Source organism: Trachypithecus francoisi, unplaced genomic scaffold (genome assembly GCF_009764315.1).
Source record: "Trachypithecus francoisi isolate TF-2019V2 unplaced genomic scaffold, Tfra_2.0 Lachesis_group15, whole genome shotgun sequence".
Lineage (NCBI taxonomy): Eukaryota > Metazoa > Chordata > Mammalia > Primates > Cercopithecidae > Trachypithecus > Trachypithecus francoisi.
This window is the reverse complement of record NW_022681460.1, coordinates 3,806,453-3,820,074: the sequence shown is the minus strand read 5'-3', so window position 1 is coordinate 3,820,074 and position 13,622 is coordinate 3,806,453. Positions and strand designations below refer to the sequence as shown.

Sequence of the window (13,622 nt, the reverse complement as noted above, 5' to 3'; positions counted from 1 at the left end):
CCCGGTGAGTTCACAGCTGGAACGGTGCTCCATGGGACCGAATGTAAACACTTTTAAGTTTCCTGGTGATAACTGTTGGTCATGGCCAATGTCAGCACACTCATTTAAGAGGTACATTTTCTCAGAACCACTCACTGAATTTTACACTCAATACCAAATGTGAACTTCAAAAGATATTTTAAGGGCATCAGGAAGATGAAACTGTGCCCGCCCCTTGGGGCATGGAAGAATCCACACACACAAACATTTCTACACACTCACACTTGTATTCTGCTTCTGTGTGTTTACATGTTGTTTCTTGTAAGAATAGAGATTGCAAAACTCAACTTAAAAAATATTGAATGGTAACGTAAACAAATTATTAGGCAAACCACAGAGAACTGCAAAACTTTTGACCATTTTTTAGCTACAAAATTTCAGTTTTATACATTATATATTAAGAACCCACTGAGCAAGAAAATATTCTATTAAGTGGTATTTGCAAGAGATTATTCTAATAGAAGGTGTGCTAGAGAAGAAAAGAAAGATGTTACAACTAATGAGGCCCCTACTGGATTTGAGGTGCAGAGAGCCAGCTTTTGCTTCCTGAACACAGATAGTCCTCATGACTCCTTTAGGAATGTGAGCTCCATTGGAAACATCTGGAAGTTGAGGATAAGAGAAAACAAGTCTGGCCAGGTGTGGCAACTCACACCTGTAACCCCAGTACTTTGAGAGGCTGAGGCAGGAGGATTGCTTGAGCCCAGAAGCTGGAGACCAGCCTGGGCAAAATAGTGAGACCTCATCTCTACAAAAAATAAAATTAGTCAGGCATGGTGGTGTGCACCTGTAGTTCCAGCTACTCGGGAGGCTGAGTCAGGAGGATCACTTGAGCCCAGGAGTTTGAGGGCACAGAGTGAGATCCTGTCTCATAAAGAAAGAAAAAATAAAACAATTCATTTCACAGTTAGTAACTGCAAAGCCAGAATTCAAATTCTGATCTGATCTTAAAGCCAAAATTTCAGTAAAAAATTGAAGAGATTTAAACTAATGAGGTTGGGGGAGCGTCAGGAAAAGGAGACTCTGGTCACGAAACCACTTGTGTCAAACTGACTTTAGCATGTCCCTCATGGGCCTGCTCTGCTTCCTGGGTCAGGGACCTTGGTGCCCAGTGTTCACCATCTCTAGCCCTCGGGGAAGCACCTGCCTCAGTCAGTGCTTCCCACAGGAGTGGACAACGAAAGGACAGACAGCCCCGCGCTCCATCCACGATTTCCCCTCCATGAGAGCTCAGGGTGACATGTTCTTTTTCTTTCCTCCCTCTGAAACATTCTGTTTTCCTTTCTTTTCTAGTTTTTTTCTTTGAGATGGAGCCTCGCTCTGTTGCCCAGGCTGGAGTGCAGTGGCATGATCTCAGCTCACTGCAACCTCCATCTTCTGGGTTCAAGCGATTTTCCTGCCTCAGCCTCCCAAGTAACTGGGATTATAGGTGCACACCACCACTCCCAGCTAATGTTTTGTATTTTTAGTAGAGATGAGGTTTCACCATGTTGGTCTCGAACTCCTGACCTCCAGTGATCTGCCTGCCTCGGCCTCCCAAAGTACTAACATTACAGGCATGAGCCACCGCGCCCAGCCTGTGTGTTATTTCTTAACAGCACATCCTTCCTACCTGACAGGGATATTATGGACAATGGAAGGCTACTCACCAAGGAGGCATCTTCAGGCTCTTGGAATGACAGTGCCACATGTGTCATCAGTGCGTCTCTGTTCCCACCTCCATGTGGCCTAATTCAGGACGTTCCTACCTCTGGGGAGCATTATGGCTTCAGTTGTTAATATCCAGTCTGAGCTACTGGCTGCAGGCCAGAACCTTCATCATTTTAGCTCAGTATTTAAGGAAAAAGAACTCTGTGGGGAAGGTTTCCCAATCTTACTCATTAAACAGTTCGCTGCCCAGGCACTTTCTCTGATTGGAGTCTGCGGATGGCCAAGGGCACCATCACCTCCCCCAGTCCTGGTGGCCTGTGTCCGGTGAACCACGATGTCCACCTATAAATATCTCCAGAGCCAGCCCTCCTCCTTCTCCCACAGCCCTTTCCCAGCAGCCCCTGCTCTGTGCTAGTGTAGCACAGAATTGTCACCCTGTCCCTCTGATCCCCCACCCCACAACCATCAGAACCACCTGCGCTCAGAACCCTTTACTGGCTTTTCATTCAGGTGATCCTTCAAAACCTGGACCCCATCTTCCTCTCCAGAAGGAACGTGCCACCCTCTTCCCGGTTTCCGCTTTGGAGAGTCTGAATTTTCCCCGACACACACGGACCCCTGTCTACACCCTTCCCTGGGGTCCGTCTCGCTCCTCACTCCTTTCATTGGAACCATCCCCCTATCGCCCAGTCGCCTCTATGGCCAGGGTGTGCACGGGCTCTCCCTGACTGTGCTTCTCTGTTCTCAGGTATTGCCTATCACCCTGTCTTTCCTGCTGGACGAGACGCTTGTCTGCGGTAGCATGAGCTGCCCGGCTGGCTTCCTCTGTCAGCGTCCCTCAGGCAGCAGCCCAGGATGGAAGAGGTGGGCAGAGAGGCCTGGAGCATGAAATGCAGCCTCATCAGATCCCTTCGCTTTCCAGAACAAGGATTTCATGCCTCTCTTTCACAACAGCGGGCTTGAGAAAGTGACGTCCGCACAAAAGTTTCCTTTTCAGTTATTCCTCCATCCATTCCCCAAAACATAGCAGTCATGAGTTTTCATCTTTACATGCTGAAAATTTTACTAATCACGGGTTCTGGAATTTTGATGCTGGAAGACACTTTAGAAATCTGCCAAAGAAGTCTGTTCTTGGGATCCTCGTTCTTCTTCTCAGGCAGTCAGAGGGGTTCCCACAATGTTTTAAAATTTTAAAAAGTCTCTTGTAAATTTCTTTCCCAAGATAAAACTAACAACAACAATAAAAAAGATAGTTTTTCTTTGCTTTGGGCTAGAATTATATCAACTTAACATTGTACAATTAGTTGACTTACTTTGACCAGAATTTCATGGGTAGCTAAATGTCTGAATAATACAATTTGAAAAAGATTCCTTAAAAACACTTTATTTAAAATAGTTTTGATACAAAAATTTTTCAAAACACGGAGCTGCTGGTGAAAAATGACAGAGATCATTAGAAGGCTGAAATCCACTGATTTCATCAAATGCCTTCATTTTGACTATGGAGAAACTGAGGCTCAGGGGCATGGGCACATTTGAGCTCATTGGGGGCTGGAGTCCAGGCTCCTATCCTGTGGTCAGTGCCATCCACACACCCTGCAGGGAACAGTAGCCACAATGTCAGCAAGCTGGGACCCATTTCCTCACGTGCCACTGCTCTCTGCTAAGTTCAATCTCTGCAAAAGCGAGGACCCAGACCCTAAGTCACGGCCACAGGGGATGTCCTGCCTGGCTTGACTTATATGCTCTTCTTTGTCAAATACTCAGTTCTTTATGAAAAAAAAATTATTGAACAAAAACATTCGAGATCACACTATTGCACTCCAGCCTGGGCAACACAGCAAGATTCCATCAAAAAAAAAAAAAACCAAAACATTTGAGGACAGTGCTGGAGTACTAGAGGCTGTTTCCTGCCTGTGACACAGACGGACAGCAACACTCCCTTGGAAAGTCCATTCTCCCAACAGAATCTTCTGTGCCTCATGCAATCACGTCTGCCCATACCACCAATGCCACAAGTCAGCCCTGTGCGCCCCCAGCCAGGTTCCCCCAGGCTGGGGCAGACACCTCAACCCATTTGCATAAAGTGCCTCCTATGTCAGTGTCATGGCATGGACCAGGAAGCCATGGTGATTTGCGCAGCCTGCACACCAGGTCCTGTTCCACTGAGCTCCAAGTCTATCGGAGCACCTGGCCACCTGGCTCACAGCACTGATTGATACATGTGATAAATGAATAAAAGGACAATTATAGAATTTTCTACCTAACTTGGTATAGCCAGCTTTATTTGAAATAGCTACTGGTGTTTTTGCACTCACATAGGTGGTGTGCAAGTTACCAGAATGCTGAAAATAGTAATTTGTTAATGGGACAGTCAAGGAAGACAAAAAAGTAACACCTAAAAACATATCTATTTATATTCTGACAGAAGAACTAGCATCAATTAAACCAGCTTTCAGTCTCATAGCTGTCAGGGTGTTCAGGTTCTGCCTTCCATACAGAACAACATCTCCAGGGCTCATGGACAGAGAAATGGCCCCGAAGACACTAACTCTGGTGAGAAATTGTAAGATTTCACCCTCAGGTACACACACCATGGTGTGACTTACAGGGGCACCCTGAGTTATATAAGAGTGTCCCTAAATTGATGTTAACAATACTAATAAAGGATGAACTGAGTCTCTCTGCAGCTGCCTCTGGGCTTGGTCTGGTGTGCCTATGCCCAATGTCACCCAGACCCAAAGAAGGGTTTGCAGCAGCAGCTGGACAAAGCCAAATCTCCAGGAGCCCAGTCCCACCCTCTCCTCTGAGAAGACCCCCATGTGACGTCCCCACCTTTGTGGCACATGGTTAAGAAGAGTACAGGAAAGAGCGCAGGGACGGCAGCCATGGCACAAACCAGACACAAACTACTTTCTGAAACGTGATCTCGTCTGAAAGACTCTAGAGCCGGTGCAACCCTCATTAGAACAAGCATCGGAGACGTGAAGTGTGCTACTGAAGGTCTCCCAGCAACCTGGAGGTGGCCCTAACCAAACTTAGGTCACAGGAAATGAGCCCCACTTGCAGAGCTTATTCTGAACCTCGTTTTGGGGAGAAGCTTGGTTGTTCACATCACTGAGAAGGAAGCTGAGTGAGGATGAGAAAAACAGAGGCAGAGCTGGATGAGAACAAGGTGCAGCTCTGCTCAGCACAGCCCCCAGCCTGCTTCCTGGGCAGGAAATTCAGATGTGAAATCCAGTTTCTGAGAGGCTCAGGAACCTGCTTTGACTCATGATGATGAACCCAATCACGTATTTATAGCTGAAATCAAGTGGAAAACCCCACATCGCCACAGGCTGCAATCTGGAGGAGCAGAGATTAGCAATCTAGAAATAGAAAAGTTATTGAAAGCCAATCTTCTCCAAGCTGATTGATCCAGAAATGACGGTAGAAAACAGCTGAACTCACTTAAGAAGTTGGTGTCTAAAATTGGAGATTCTCTCAGCAAGGCCTGCCTGGGTCATGGGCTCCGCCCCATCTAGTGAGTGCTCTGCTGTGCATCAGAGAGAGGGGGCGGGACTGGCATCTTCCCAGCAAAGTAGGGGCCAAGGGAGTGCTGTTTAAAAGCAGTGGATGATGTCTAAACTCATCCATCTTCCTAGCACATCAATAATAATGTTCCACTAGCTAGTCAGGTACTCAGATCCTGACATTCGTCAGTTGTGTGAAAATGCTAGAAAGTACCATTTCAAATGCTAGTATGTGTTGTTTATCAAATATAAGGATAATTTCACCAAAGAAGATATACAAATGACCAAGAAGCATATGAAAAGATGCTCAATGCCAGTGTCACTAATCCTTAGGGAAATGCAAATCAACACCACAAGCAAATCAACACCCTGAGACGATATCCCCTCTCACCTTTTGGGATAGCTACTATCAAAACAAACAGACCAGAGCGTAATGAGTGTTGGCGACGGGGTGGAAAAATTAGAATTCTTGTTCACTCCTGGTGGAAATGTAAAACGGTGCAGGAGTTCTGGAAAACAGTATGGCCATTCCTCATAGAATAGTTACACATAGAATAACCATATAATTTAGCAACTTTCCCTTCTGAGTATATACCCAAAAACACTGCAAAGCACAGCCTCAAAGAGATATTTGTACACTCACATTCATAGCAGCATCATTCACAGTGGCCTAAAGATGGAAGCAACCTCAGTGTTCATTGGTGGATGGATGGGTGGCAGAGTGCGCTGTAGGCACACAATGGAAGGAAATGATGATGCACACTGCAATGCGGATGAACCTGGAGGACGTTACGTGAAGTGAAATAAGCCGGTCACAAAAAGACAAATGCTGTATGATTCCGCTTACGTGAGGTACTGAGAATACCCAAATCATAGAGACAGAGAGTGGAATGGTGGCACCAGAAGATGAGGATTAGGAGGAAAAAAGAGTTATTGCTTAAAGGGTAGAGTTTCAGTTTTGAGAGAGGAACAGAGTTCTGGAGATAGATGGTGGCAATGTTTGCACAGCAATGTGAGTGTACCTAATACCACTGAACTGCACACTGAAGCATATGCTTAAGATGGTAAATTTAATGTCACATGTTTTATCCATAATTTAAAATTTTTAAGTGTAAGGATAAATGTAACCACAGCATATGTGCATGACATATAACAGCACATAGTTACACATAGTTATGTTGATAATTTTTTATTCTGTAACCTATATTTATCATTTTAAACTACAGAAAATATACCCAATGAAAATTACTAATTTTCCTGCTATTTTGTTTTAACATGCTTGAACCATAAGCTCAAAACACCTATTGATACCTTGTGGTGCCTGCACATGAATAAAACCTAAATCCTTCTGATGTCTCCATAGACAAGATATACAGGCCAGATTTCAAGTCATTTAGTCAGCAAAAAAGTCACAGGAAAGCAGTTTCTCATAGATATCAACTTTTAAACTTTCCACACCTGAGGACCACTTGGGTGGGTCTAAGCGAGTGATTGTACACCCCTGACCCCCTGCAATTGTGAAAACTCAGAATCACCAGCCAAAGAAGGTAACCAGGATAAACTGGGTAGAAACAGCAACGTTTGGAGAGAGGGGATCACACTTTTAACACTACGGCTAGGCATTTTGAATGAGGTAAAACCTGAAGACAATCTGAATAATGAGAACCACAGCCCTCGGTGTCATAAGGAACCTTTCAAGCTAGTGCCTGCCAGACTCTGAAATCCCTGGGCTCTGAGTGCACAAAGAAAAGGGGGGAGTTCCTGCCCGCATCATTGGTAGAAAGTAAAGACACAGATGCCGGAGGGGAAGAGCACAGCCTACGCACAGCGGGAGCTCATGAGATGTTTGGGGATTGACGGGCACCTCTACAGAAGTCTCCTCGACTAAAGCATTCAGTGTGCAGGGCAGGGCCAGGGAAAGGACAATGCCAGGTTCCTGGAGAGCTGGAGTGACACAGACGAGCAGGAGCAGGACCGCAATGCCACCGAGCAGTGCAAGTGAGGTTTGGTTTCTTGGAGCATTTGGAGGAACTGAAGGAAATGCAGAGTGAAGACAGCGTTTCTGAACACAAAGCAGGAGGCGTGAAGTCCCAAATCCAAGCCCACCCTCATTCCTTCCCCAGTGTGGGGCCCTTGGCACCTCACCCCTCAGTTCATATGCTGGGGCAGTGTTGAGAGCCCGTCGCTTTCAGCCGGATTGTGGCCTTTTCCATGCCAAGCCACAAGAGCATCAGACGTGAGGCTGTGCTTCATGGTCAGGCAGGGACATGGCATCTGAATGACTCAGGGTCAATCAGGAAAGCAGGAACCACAGCAGTTGTTTTCACAGAAAGTGTTTCATATAAGGAATTGGCTGAGTAAGGCTGGAAGGCTGGAAAGGCAAAGGGGAACCCCCAGTAACCCCAATGTGGTAAGTGCAGGGAAACAGCTCCTTAAATGGAGGGAAGAGGGTGGTGGTGTGACAATCTGGGAACACCGAGAAGGGAGGCACTCCCCAGCTGCTGGGAGCCTCTCTGAAGGGGCACAGGGAGGCTGGTTCTGGGAAGCTGGCAAAGTAAGTGGACATGTAAATAAAAAGCAGAAACTGATTCCAATAGCTTTTGCCAGAATTAAGAGGTTTCTTTTCTTTTTTTCTCTCCTTCTTTCTTTCCTTCCTTCCTTCCTTCCTTCCTTCCTTCCTTCCTTCCTTCCTCCCTCCCTCCCTCCCTCCTTCCTTTCTTCTTTCCTTCCTTCTTTTCTTTTTCCTTTTCTTTTGTCAGGGCCTCCCTCTGTCATCCAGGCAGGAGTTCAGTGACGTGATCACCACGGTTCCCTACAGCCTCGACCTCCCAGGCTCAAGTGATACTCCCACCTCAGCCTCCCAAGGAGCTGGGACCACAGGTGTGTGCCTCACCACATCTGGCTAATTTTTGTATATTTTGGTAGAGATGGGGTTTCACCATGTTGCCCAGGCTGGTCTTGAACTCCTGGGCTCAAGTGATCTGCCCACTTCAGCCTCCCAAAGTGCTGGGATTACAGGCGTGAGCCCCCGTGCCTGGCCAGCATTAAGAGGTCTTAATGGGGACAGTGATAGGAATAGGAGGCAGAGCTGGGGGATCAGCACCTGCTCCTTCCCCCGGGTTGGCTGTCTCTCTAGCACCCTCTATTCACAGGGCGCATGGGGCAGTGGACATGGAACATAGACAGGGCTCCCAGTCTACCCTGCTACCCCAGGCCACGTGTAATGTCAAAGAAAAAAATGAGGATTGTATAAAACCACTGCATGGGGTGACAAAGTCGTCCCTGGTGACCTCAGGTAGGAGGCTGCCCCCATGACCTACACATGTGTTATAGATGCTAAGATGATCCTGAGTAAGAAACAGAGGGACGGAAATGTCCTCTGATATATGACGTATAATCTAAAATAAAAGGCATGTGAGTAATCTCAGCATTTTGGGAGGCCAAGGTAAGAGGATTGCTTGAGGTAAAGAATTCGAGACCAGCCTGGGCACTAATAGCAAGACCTGGTCTCTACTGCAAAAAAAAGAAAAAAAAGTTAACCAGGTGTGGTGGCACACACATGTAGTCTCAGCTGCTTGAGAGGTGGGAGGATGGCTTGAACTTGGGAGGTCGAGGCTGCAGTGAGCCCTCATGGCACCACTGCACTCCAGCCTGGGCAATAGAACGAGACTCTGTCTCAACAAGAAAAAAATGAAAACAAAATGAAAGGCACTTTCACAGCAATAAAGCAGATGGAAATGAGAATGGCACAAGTAAATGGGATCCTTCTTTTCCTTCTGTTTGAAAAGCAGGTAGAATGAGAGAAGTGTCCCTGGCTTCTCATCACCTGGTCCTAGGGCTGTGACCTGAGCATGGACTGTGTGTCCCTTGCCTGCGAGGGCAAGGCTCAGGTTTCTCTTCAGGAGCTGAGCCGGGGCTAGGACTAGGGTGACCTGTGCCTGGGACACCAGGGAGGCTGAAGTGTCTGAAGCTGCCCACTCTGGGGTCAGGGTAGGGAAGGCTGTGGGTTAAGCAATGACACCTCCTCAGCACACGTCTCCCAAACCCAGAACTCAAGAAGAGGCAGGTGTCTGGGCCACACAGGGGCTGACCACTCAGCCTCAGTACAGACTCTTGTCCCCGGAGCCCCGGAGAAAACAAGCTGCCTTTCTTATCTGGGAAGTGTGAAAGGCAGGCACTGCAATGGTGACGACGAAGACTGAAGAAGAGCGCACCCTCACGTCTGGGCTTGCCCAAGGACACCAGGGCGTTTGCCCGCTGGGGTGTTTGGGGTGCAAAGGCCAAGAGGGAAAGAGCCCAATTCATGACTGAGACCGAATTTCCAGGCAACTCCAGCACGTTTTTGGGGAAAAGGTCTCAGAGCAAATTAAATCTGTTCTGAAGAAGTTTTTAAACAGTATCTCAGGTATCCCATGCTACTATTGTGAAAATCATGCGTGCCATGGAAGGACCAGGCAATAGTGATCACTGACTCTCCAGAGCATTTCAGATTTACTTACAGGATGTGTGCCTTAGGAGTGACCTAAAGAAGCATCAATTCTAACCTTGTGCCCCTGAGTAGTTTCATAATAACATGAAAAAATAATAACAGCAACTCCCCCCCGCATAAAAATAAAACAAACAAAAACCAACATAGAAACACAGTTTCTGCAGAAAACGTCAGATGTGATTTTTCTTTCTCTCCTCTTAGCCCATTCAATCAGCAATTCCTGCCTTTGACAGGAGAGTGCTAGGCAGCCTCCAAGATGTCCCCACAACCCCTGCTCCCGGTAGTCACGGCTTGGTGTGTAATTTCCACCCTGTGAATGTGAACTGGACCTAGTGATTTGTGTTTAACATGCAGAATATGGCAGGAGGGATGGGCAGTCACCTCTAGGCAGGGTTATAAAATGGCATGACCTCCACTTTGGGCTCTCTTGCTGTCCCTGGATTGCTCACCCTGGGGAGCCAGCTATTGTGATACAGGCCTGGTGAGAGGTCCATGTGGTGAGGCTGGAAGGCCTGCAACATGTGCATGAGTGAATTTGGGAGTGATTCCCCACCATCATCCTTCGGATGAGACCACAGCCCTGAGCCCTGCCCGACAGCTGGATGTAGCCTCATGAAGAACTGCTGAGCTGCTGCCACACTTCTGCCCCACAGCAATGGTGAGAAAGTAAATGCCTCTTTTGTTTTTTAATGCGAGTAAGTTTGGGGGCAATCTGTTATGTACTAAAGGTAGTTAGTACATGGCGTAAAAAATTGAAACATCCTATTTAATTCTGAGTAACATGACTGCTACACTTTGAAGTGTAGTCTTCAAGGCGTATCCCTCTTAAAACATAAGTGTGATCTTAATTTTAGACATCAAGATTATCCAGGTAAAGTGGGCTTTTGCATAACATTTAAGAGTATGACCCTCACCTCTAAGGGCCTTTGTATTCGCAATTTTGATTCTCATATTTGAAATGCGACAACTGATAGTTCCTACAGATGATGGGAGTTTCTCTACTCTTAAGGCTACCCTCAAACATCAGCTAAAATTCCATTAAGTGTCCAACATGTTATTTATTTATTTATTTATTTTTAGACAGGGTCTCACTGTGTCGCCCAGGCGGAGTGCAATGGCATGATCTCAGCTCACTGCAACCTCCGCCTCCCGGGTTCAAGTGATTCTTGTGGCTCAGCCTCCTGAGTAGCTGGGATTACAGCCATGTGTCACCACACTCTGCTAATTTTTTGTAGAGACGGGTTTTCGCCCCATTGGCCAGGTTGGTCTTGAACTTCTGACCTCAAGTGATCTACCAGTCTCCGCCTCCCAAAGTGCTAGAATTCTAGGCATGAGTCACCATGCCAGGCCCCAACATGTTATTTAAATGCAATGTTCCTTTTGCCTGTTCTATCAGAGCCATGCAGAGTAAATGGTCATTTTTCAGACAAGTAGAATGGTATTTCTGGAAAAGTTGAAGACAGTCATTACAACTCAGGCAGAGGCAACGAGAACCTCATTTTGTCACTAGTTCTGGTCTGTTGTTATTACAGTAAAGAAGGCATGTCTGGTAACCTCTCTATTCAGAATTGAACAAGACACTCCGACCTGTGGCTGCACTGGGTCAAAAGCATTTCCTATCAACATCTGGGACTGCTGGGTCTAAATAGCCACAATCTGAAGGCAGTCATATCCACTACTCCTGGAGCCCCCTACTGACACTGGTGACCTGTATATTGGAGGTGGAGCTGCTCCACCACACGACTCTTCTCATGATTGAAGCACAGACACTCAAATTCAACCACACCAGCCCGGCTAAGTTATTCCAATAAGAAAAGACTCAATACAGCCTCAGATGGCAAGGTCAGCAATCTGACAGCGAGCCGCCGTGGGTAATTTGTCAACATCCACTTTCTTCTCTGTGCTCTGAAATCTACATAGTGCAGGGAAAAATGCAAAGTCAGGGTGCAGATATCAGGCTGGGTCTGAAAACCTGATAACAGGGACCAGCAGAGGCTGCCCAGCACATGGGAGGGAAGGGTGGAGCTGGACACTGGCCCGTGGGCTGGCCAGAGCCGGGATCTCAGAGTGTCTCACACCAGTAAGTCAGCAGCCATGCAAATTGGGTGGGGCAGAGCTCACTGAGGTTCAGATTTGCAAGAGGACAGCAGGGGATTAGGAAGGTCCATTCTCAGTTCAGAGGGAGGAGCCCAGGGGTCTGAAACCTGTGGCCAAACCAGGCGTGTCTCCACCTAGTCGTGATTTATGAGTTACAGCCAAGTGCATGGCCTCAGCATTTCCTGTGGGTCCCGCTAGTTGCTGCTGCTGGATTAGAGGTTGTGCATACATTCTAAAGTCTACTTGGAAAAAATGTACAGACACAAAGGAAAAGCCCAGGTTAAAATGTTAGCGGGAGGTTAAAGAGACTCAGGGCGGTTATGAGGGAGGGACTGCTCCAGGTATGTGGGGACTGAGAACACTGGGGGGAAACAAGTCTCATGCATACACTGGGCGCTGCATACCTCCTGCACCACACGTGACACTCAACCAGAAGCCGCCAACATTCAGGGAAGAGAAGGAAAGCCGGCAGATACTATTCATCCGCTAGATTCACAGCAGATAACAAGTATAACCAGTCAACCCACGGATGCTAATTAAAAAGATACTTAACTGATTCCCTGACATGTCCCCCTCGAGCGCCAGCTAGCACTGCAGAATATTTCCAGTCACCATCTCGGTTCTGTGGGTGCCATGGAGGCAGAGTACCCATCACTTTATTTGCAGGCAGAAATTCCAATTGGATATCTTCAATTCTTTTTCTTGGTTTCTAGATTTCTAACTTGAGTCTTACCATCCAAAATAGTAAGAAAAAAAAAAGCTTACTCCTCTACAAGTGCTACTGCGATAGTGTTTACGAGGTTTATTTTCTGAGAGAAAGGGCTGATGTTGTACTGGACAGAGGGCTGATCTCAGAGGGGGGCCAGCTCACTGGATGAGAGCAGTTGAGGATGCCACCGTCCCCTCTGTCCCAGGGAGCCTGCTGCTTCTGTGTGTGGTGGGGACAGGAAATCCTTGCCTCCTTCACAGATATTGCCTCTCCAAAGGGAAGGAAGCCTTCCCCTTGGCTGAAAGAGAGGCAGTTGCCGTAAGCCTTAAGCCTCGGCAGAAGGAGGCTCTGCACTCTTCCACGTCCCTGGCTTGGAGCGTGGGTTTGATGTTGGCATGGGCTTGCTGCAGTGAGCGGATGTGCAGCAGGCTGACCTGCAGGCCCTGTGTGGGCACCCGAGCCCTTTCCCAGCCCTCCCCAGAGCTGCCCCTCCCTCCCTACTTCTTCCCGTCTGCTATACTAGGTGCACGCTCACTGTAAAGGGAGATGCAGAACCACAGTCCCCTGCTGCCTGTCCCTCCAGCCTGTGTCACGTGTGTGCCTGTGGATGAAGGCCACCTTCTCTGCACTGTGGCACTCTAAGCCACCCTCCTCCACAGGCACACAGACCTGGGAAGGCCTCCTCTCAGGACCAGGGGTGCAGGCTGCGGCACTAGGGGTCTCTGTGCTGTGGAGGGTCATGGGAAGCACTGGTCCTGGGTGCAGAGCAGCCCTGTCCCCACACAGTTGTCATTCCAACTGCAGGGGGTGCCCAGGACCAGGCTGCACTGAAGTCTGGCTGCCCATCAGTCCACAAGGACCCTGGAGGAGAAATGACTGAGTTGCTGTCCTTGGGGGGCTCTGGTGCCCTCTCGACAAGTCTGCACAGCCCTATGGACTCCCAGCTGCAGAGCACCTGGCCCTGAGCCCATGGGGCCAGCTCCTATCTGATGGAGGGAGGGTCCACATGGCTCAGGAGGCACAAAACAGGACAAACATCTGCAAACTCTAAACCAAACTTGTCCAAAGCACGGCCTGCAGGCAGCACGTGGCCCACGTCAGCTCTGAATGTGGCCCAACACAAATT

General features: G+C 47.9%; 1 protein-coding gene across 3 annotated transcripts in view; it reads right to left on the bottom strand.

Moving 5' to 3' along the window:
- The window catches only part of RPS6KA2 (ribosomal protein S6 kinase A2), a 358,054-nt gene that overhangs the window by 246,247 nt on the left and 98,185 nt on the right, over positions 1–13,622 (bottom strand). Inside the window, exon 1 of one of the 3 annotated variants that reach the window (XM_033234246.1) lies at positions 7,347–7,770. The exons of the other annotated variants lie outside the window; for them this stretch is intronic. The gene's annotated coding sequence lies outside the window, so the exon portion shown is untranslated. Of the gene's footprint in view, positions 1–7,346; positions 7,771–13,622 lie in introns of those variants that run through there. 3 annotated transcript variants of the gene reach the window in all.